We start from the raw sequence: 7,506 nt of genomic DNA, 5'->3' as shown, positions 1-7,506 counted from the left end.
ATCTACTCTTTGTTCCTAGTTCAAAAGCATTATGATCACTTTGATTTTTGAGCTTCCATAAACCCTCTTTTTCCTATGTGTGTCTCTAGAGCCACCTGGATCAATCCTACCCACTGAGGAGCTTTTGGTCCCCCAAAATCATGAAAAAATAATCTGCAACTTCTCTGTACCCTGTCTGCATCACAAGCGTTTTGAAAGGTCTCGCTTCCATCTTCCTCACCTTTGTTCTTCAGAGCCTTAAGCAATGAGATGACACCTGCAACCTCTGTAACCTGTAGTACATTGTTTTGCAAATTACATTCTTGACTTTCATGACCAACTAATGACCCAAGCATCCCTTACTTGCCACGAGTTCATAACACATACTCGATGGTCAAGTTTACATCAAGATGAACGCAATACCCCAGTTATGAAAGCAAGGCCAACATATCATTGTTGCTTCAAAAAGTGATGGAAAACGCATCATCACTGGAACACATGATTTACAACAATAAGGCCAAACAATATTCTGCTTTGACAAGTGATGGAAACACGACATCACTTTCATAGTTTATCATGCTACTCAAAATAATACTAGACATCATTGTTGCTGAACAAGTGATGAAAAACACATCGTCATTTTTACATTTTAAAATGCAACAAACGATTTACAAAAGCATGACCATGTGATGCTAACATATCTAGAAACCATTTTTCACTTATCAAGGTGAATGGGTCGCCTCCCTGTGGTGGCTTTTCTTGTTGAACAATCATTCATCTGGTTCATGTATCGACACTTTGTCTTTAAGGCACTGCTCTGGATGGAGCCTCCAACAAGTGGCTCTTTGATGGTCACTTCTGTCGCAGTGACTGCAATAGGTATTCTTCCTCTAGATCTGCTTAACATGTTTCTTTACCTATTGTTGGGAGGGTCTTTCATGCCTCATCCTTTTGTGTGTGGCCATTATTTTCCAACACTTGGAAAATGTATGGTTATGTAATCCAAAAAAGGTACATGTTTTTCGATGCCATGTTTTACGTTCATCATTAAAAACATGATTATAATAGAAATGAACATTCGAATGTCGAAAGTGGTTATACCTTTCCTTTCCGTCTCTGATGTAAGTATGGTGATGAGAGCTTGCCTCATCTCTTTCCCTACAATGGAAAATTCCATGGGATGATGGGACGTGTTCCCATCATTCTCTTTCCTCAATGATTTTGATGATGTCTCGGAAGAATCCGACACCTTCGGGCATCCTCCCTTGGTGTATCTCAAGCCTGCAAATTGAGGTCTTTGCATAACTTCCAATGGTTGAGTTATGCCTTGGTTATTAACAACAAGTTCTTTTTCCTCCTCGTGCCTCCTCCTGGTAAGGAGCCTCATGTTTGTCCCTGTAATTGGGATCTCCACTTCTCCATCAGAAATCATACTATGTGAAGATGAAACCGAAAGGAAATCAACATCTTTTACCTCCTCTGTCGATGTGGAAAGAACTGATGAGGGCTTCTCATCGTCTATTGTTGATGGTTCGCTAGCTATCTCGACGCATTCCCCAACTTCCTTTCTGACATACCCAAGTCCTGCCTGACGGGGCAATTCTTCTACTTTGATGGGTTGAAAATGCCTTGGCCATTAATGCCCAAGCCGCTTCCTTCATACCCCATTCTCTTCAATAGTTTGGAGCCAATTCCCGTGGTATGATTTTCAAAAACAATGAAATCATCATCAGGAGACATACATGAATTTAGAGGATTACTTTTTACCTCACATGGGTCACACTGCAAATTTTCCAAGGCCTTGTCCTTTGCTTGTAGCTGTCGTATCAAACTATTTTTCTCCTCTTTCTCTTCATGTAGAAGCATCTTCAATTCATCGTTCTCTGTTTTAATATTCTGGTTCTTGTGCTTTAGTTCTTCCAGGGCCTCTTCCATGGCTTGCAACTGAAGCTACAATCACTCCTTTTCCTCTATCTCTTTCTGTAGAGTTTCATCCATTATTTCCACCCCTTTTGAAATTTTGAGCATGGTCTCGTACATCGCTTTTTCATCCTCCTTCATTGCACATTCCATTGTTCACACTTGCAATTCTCATCAACGCAAAGACCGTTTTGGTACCACTTGATCCAGGTACGGGTGTGACAAAAGACCCTTCCAAGACCTTTTACTTTCGTGATGTGTTAGATTGCCTTTTTAAAAGAACATAAATGAATACATCTGCATGTTGTAAAGAAGAGGAACATGACATTCATCAACACATGAAAACACAAGCCGTTGATAACGGAGTTTGTCCAAGAGGGACTACACGTCTCCGGGCCCTAGTGTCAAGATGGTGTAGGCCGCTGCATTAAGTGCTGTCAATAGTGATGATGTACATAAGAGGAGATGTCACTATCATACAAGGGAAATGCCCTCACACAGGAGTGGCTCCAAGAGATGTTCCGCTACAGGAACTCTCAGTCAAAACGAATGCTATCAATATGAAACAAACTCATGCATGATGATAGTGAACATCTCGCCAACATGGCATAAAAGGGATCTCAATGCAAACATACATGGTGACACATGAGTATCCCATCAACATACAATAAAGGGATCTCAAAACACAACATGACGAATCATGACAACAAGTACATCACACAAATGATTTCGCATCACATCAAGCAGGAATCATGAAAGCAAGTAAGAGACAAGATCCCACATCAAACATCAAACCGGGAGCACAATGCATCACAAAAAGAAGCACATGAACACATTGAATATACCTCACATCCTGGGGCCATCTGAAGAGGATAACGTAAAACTGCTGAAGCTGTTTGGACCATCGATCTCACGGCATTGAATCACATGGAAATGACTGCTCGCACATGAATGCTAACACCTGCACTCCACTTAGAAAAATGGCCAAAAAATAGAATGAGCAAATGGAAAATTTGAACGCACCATCAGATTTGTGGCATCGAATAGTGCAAAATCGACTGTCAATTTTCTGAATTATGAGAAAGTGAGAATCTGGGGCTCAAGGAATCTTTTAGATTCCCCTTAGATTCCTAAAAGATTACCTCCTGCGGGTCCCCTAGAAATCTGCTGATCAGATCAAGAAACTAACTACACCATCGGGTTCGTGTTGCCGAGAGGTGTAAGATCGACATAAAGTTTGTCTAATTTGGACACTGCAAAAATTTCATCCATCATGAGAATTTTGCCCAATCATGGTTCCACCTACAATAAATTAATTAAAAAAATATTGTCGAATTGAGGCTTCTGTGATCCATATCAATTTATGAGAGATTCTTCAGCGTAAATCACATAGAATATCATTTGTCGACGCGTTTCGAACCAACTAGTGTGGTTCATCGTCAAGACAAGTTGAAGAAACAGATCCAGCTTAGCATGTTAAATAGTCTGAGCAGAGTCTCCAACGGCTAATTCGACCAACGACTAATTGGTCAAATTAGCCGTTGGAGACTCTGCTCAGACTATTTAACATGCTAAGCTGGATCTGTTTCTTCAACTTGTCCTGACGATGAACCACACTAGTTGGTTCGAAACACGTCGACAAATGATATTCTATGTGATTTACGCTGAAGAATCTCTCATAAAAAAATATTATGTCTCGATTTCCATGCCTGCTCCTGGTTCCTCCATGCTTCCTGGGCGCATTATGCAAATGAGGTTTATATCAATTCTATGGTGGATTAACCAATGAGTTGGTTGTGGCACATTGGTAATTAAGGAAATTTGTTGAGGAGGGGTCGGGTGGTCAAACCCCGCCCCTCCCATTTTATTATATTATGTTTTTTTTTTTTAAACCGCAAGCATTATTGTTGGGAGGTGGTCAGGTCCGCATTGGCTAATCTACCCCCCATAATCTCCGTATTCCTTTTTGAAATGGTGCATTAGTATTCAATGCTGTTTTATTAAAGTGGCGCATTAAAATGTTTTAAGTGGCACGGTGTTGGTTGCATGAAGTTTAGGTGGAGTGCTTTATTTAGGGTGTTGGTATGCTCCATATATGGGGCCGCACAGTGGGGGCTGACCCACGTGGGCCGGGGAGAGTTCGATCTCTGCCGGCACCACTTTAATACGACATGGCATAGTTAGTATTGGGGGTGTGGGCCGGGTCCACGGAGGTGGCCCACGTCCACCCCATTTAAATGTTGTTAACGGTTTGGTTGGAGGGTGGAGGTCTTGGCAGGGTAATGGCCGCTGATCCATTTAAATAAATTTTTTGTTATGTTTTAGTTTGGGGTGCGACAACAGTGGTGGGGGTCATGGCTTGCCACTAATTTATATATATATATATATATATATATATTTTTTTTTTTGATTTAAATGTTAATAGTCATTTTTTAAAAATTCAAAAAATGGCTGAAGGAGACAAATTAACTAGGCCACAAATTTGCCCAAAATCTGGCCCATGTTGGCCAGAATCTGGTGGCCAGGTTTCGAAGAAATTGTTCCCTCCTTAAACCTGCTCAGTCACCCAAGTCAACCTTGAACTTTGACTGCCTCTAACTTTCACGTATGACCTCAGTTTGACGAACCATTCACACCACCATGATTAGGACGACGAGATCTACGCTCTAGTCCTGGTTTGAAAGAATTCTGATCACTTTGATTTTTGAGCTTCCATAAGCCCTCTTTGTCCTATGTGTGTCCCTGGATCCGCCTGGATCAGAAGTTGTCTAAATCCGAGAAGAATTATTCAACAACAAAGTGCGAAGGGTTGGCCATGGTGTACGCGCTCTAGAAGTTTAGACACTACTTGCTAGGTGGACACTTTAAGATGTATACAGACCATTTTGCATTGAAGTACTTGGTGAACAAGCCCGTGTTGTGGGGGAAGATATGTAGATGGATGCTGCTGTTTCAGGAATATGTTTTTGAAGTTATATTGAAGCCAGGACGATTGAATGCCAGATTAGATCATCTATCACGCATTGAAACATGAGAGGATCCCACTAATTTGGAGGAAGGATTGCCTAACGCACATCTCTTTGCTGTGTGTGTCGTGGAAAATCACTTTGCAGATATCATACACTTTCTGATGAGGGGGGTGGATCCAGAAGGGTATACTAGTCAACAAAAGAAGGAGCTAGTGGTGCATGCGGCAGACTTTTCTGTCATTGCAAGGCATTTATATAAAATGGGCTCAGATGAAATTGCAACGTTATGTGCCTGACTTTGAACAGAACAACATCCTTGCTGAAGCTCATGGAGGAGTTGTAGGAGGAAATTATGCAGGAAAAGCTACAACGCATAATATTTTATGCGCTGGGCTATGGTGGCTGATGCTTCATAAGGATTCAAAGGCTTATTGTAAGGTATGTGATGCATGTCAGAGGATGGGTAGGCCATCACAAAGGGATGAGCTGCCTCTGAATCCACATATGTCATTACAGCCATTCGAAAAGTGGGCGATTGACTTTGTAGGACCAATTCAACCTCCAGGAAAGAAGATGGGTGCACGGTACATCATCACCGTGACTGAGTATTTGACTAGATGGGTGGAGGCGCAACCTGTAAAGGACAGTACAGGGGAAACAACAACAAATTTCATCTTTGAGTATGTACTGACTAGATTTGGTTTCTTGAAGATTTTAATGAGCGATCGTGGTATGCATTTTCTTAATGAAAGAATCAACGCATTGATGGAGGAGTTCCACGTTTATCATCAAAAGAGTATGCCATATCATCCATAGGCTAATGGGGCAGTGGAAGTGTTTAATAAGATATTGGAGAATGCACTGATGAAGGTCTGCAATGCACAAAGGAATGACTGGGATGTGCACGTACCCGCGGTGCTATGGGATTACAAGCCGACTTGCAAAACGCTGACTGGACAAATGCATTTCAGGCTAGTTTATGGCATGGAAATTGTGATGCCAATGGAGTAGATTGTACCTAGTCTGCGCATAGCGACATTCACAGGCGGATCGCGAAGCCCTGGAAGAAAGGCTCATGTGGTTGATAGATATGGAAAAAGATAGGTTTTTGGTTGGATTCCATGAGCAAGTTAAAAACGAGCGCAAAAAGGCATGGCATGATCGGCACATCAAACTGCACACCTTCAAGGTAAATGATTTCGTGTTATTATATGAAAACAAGTTTGATAAATTTCCAGGAAAATTTTGGATGCATTGGGTGGGGCCCCATGTCATCAAGGAGATTATCGATGGTAGAGTAATTTAGTTGTTGAAGTTGAATTGAGAGCCATTTCTAAGGAAGGTGAATGGCAGTCGATTGAAGCCATACACTGGGGATCCGTCTAGATGACTATATGGTGGAAGCACAATCTTAGTGCTCCAGGCGGCTGAAAGGAGGTGTGGGACTATAAACTACACTGCCTGGGTTGTAGAGTTATGTGACTAGGGAACTGTGTGGAGGGGAGGAATATCACAGTATCGACATAAGCGCAAAGGGACCTGCCTTATGTCATCAAGGAGATTACCGATGGTGGAGCAGTTCATTTGGTGAAGTTGAATGGATAGCCATTTCCAGGGAAAGTGAATGGCAGCCGATTGAAGCCATACACTGGGGATCCGGCCAGATGACTATATGGTGGAAGCATAGTCTTAGTGCTCCAGGTAGCTAAAAGGAGGCACGACACTATAAACGACACTGCCTAGGTTGTAGAGTTGTGTGACTGGGAAATTGCGCGGAAGGGAGGAATATCACAGTATCAACAAAAGTGTGAAGGGAGCTACGCTAAAGGAGGAGAGACCATGCATGGCAGCTAGAAAGTGACTGTTATGGTCACTGTTCATGAGTTGACAGTGGGAAAATGGCTAAATGGAGCGGGGGGGCAGCATTTAAGTCAGAATTTAAGAGCGAGATCTGTGAAAATATACCACCAATCTAGAATTTATGAGCAGATTTTGGGGGGAACGGTCGGATTCAAATTCGAATTTGCCTATAAATTACAGATGGTCGCCCAACGAAAAACACTTTGCATTCTGAGAATTGAGGTGTTGAGATATCAGGCGCGCATGAACCCTAACTATTTCGAGGCTTTGGTGGCTAGTTTAGTATTTGACAAGTTGCCTAAAGCAGCCCATGAGATTATTACTAGATTCATGTCTGCACCCGTAGAAACTGTTAACACCCAGGTTGTTCCCTATGACTCCCAAGGGAATACGGCCGGGGTAACCACTAACCAATCTTTGGATTACAGCTTCTAGCCAAACTGTAATCAGAGAGGGCTCTCTCTTTATGATTTGTTTCTGTTTTGGTAGTATTTTAGGCTAGCTATGATGTTCAGGGTTTGGTTTTATGTTTTGGTTGAGGGATGTCTTCTGTATCCAAGGTGGAAACCTTCAGATAATTCTAGTCCATTGGGCAATGGAGTCTTTGGTTACTGGTTGTTTGAGAGGTAGATTAGGATTGTTGAAACTGCAGGGCCTTTTGAATATCTCATGAAACAAACTTGATATTATAATGATGAAATGTGTGTAACCAGTGAAAAGCAATTAAGAATTTTCCACTAAGCTCGGTTGTGAGAAAGAGATGTATTGTAAAGGAGCA

This window comes from Pinus tabuliformis, chromosome 3_2 (assembly GCF_031772625.1).
Source record: "Pinus tabuliformis cultivar Carrire ecotype Pingquan chromosome 3_2, CPIR1, whole genome shotgun sequence".
NCBI lineage: Eukaryota > Viridiplantae > Streptophyta > Pinopsida > Pinales > Pinaceae > Pinus > Pinus tabuliformis.
Note: the sequence above shows the minus strand (reverse complement) of the source record.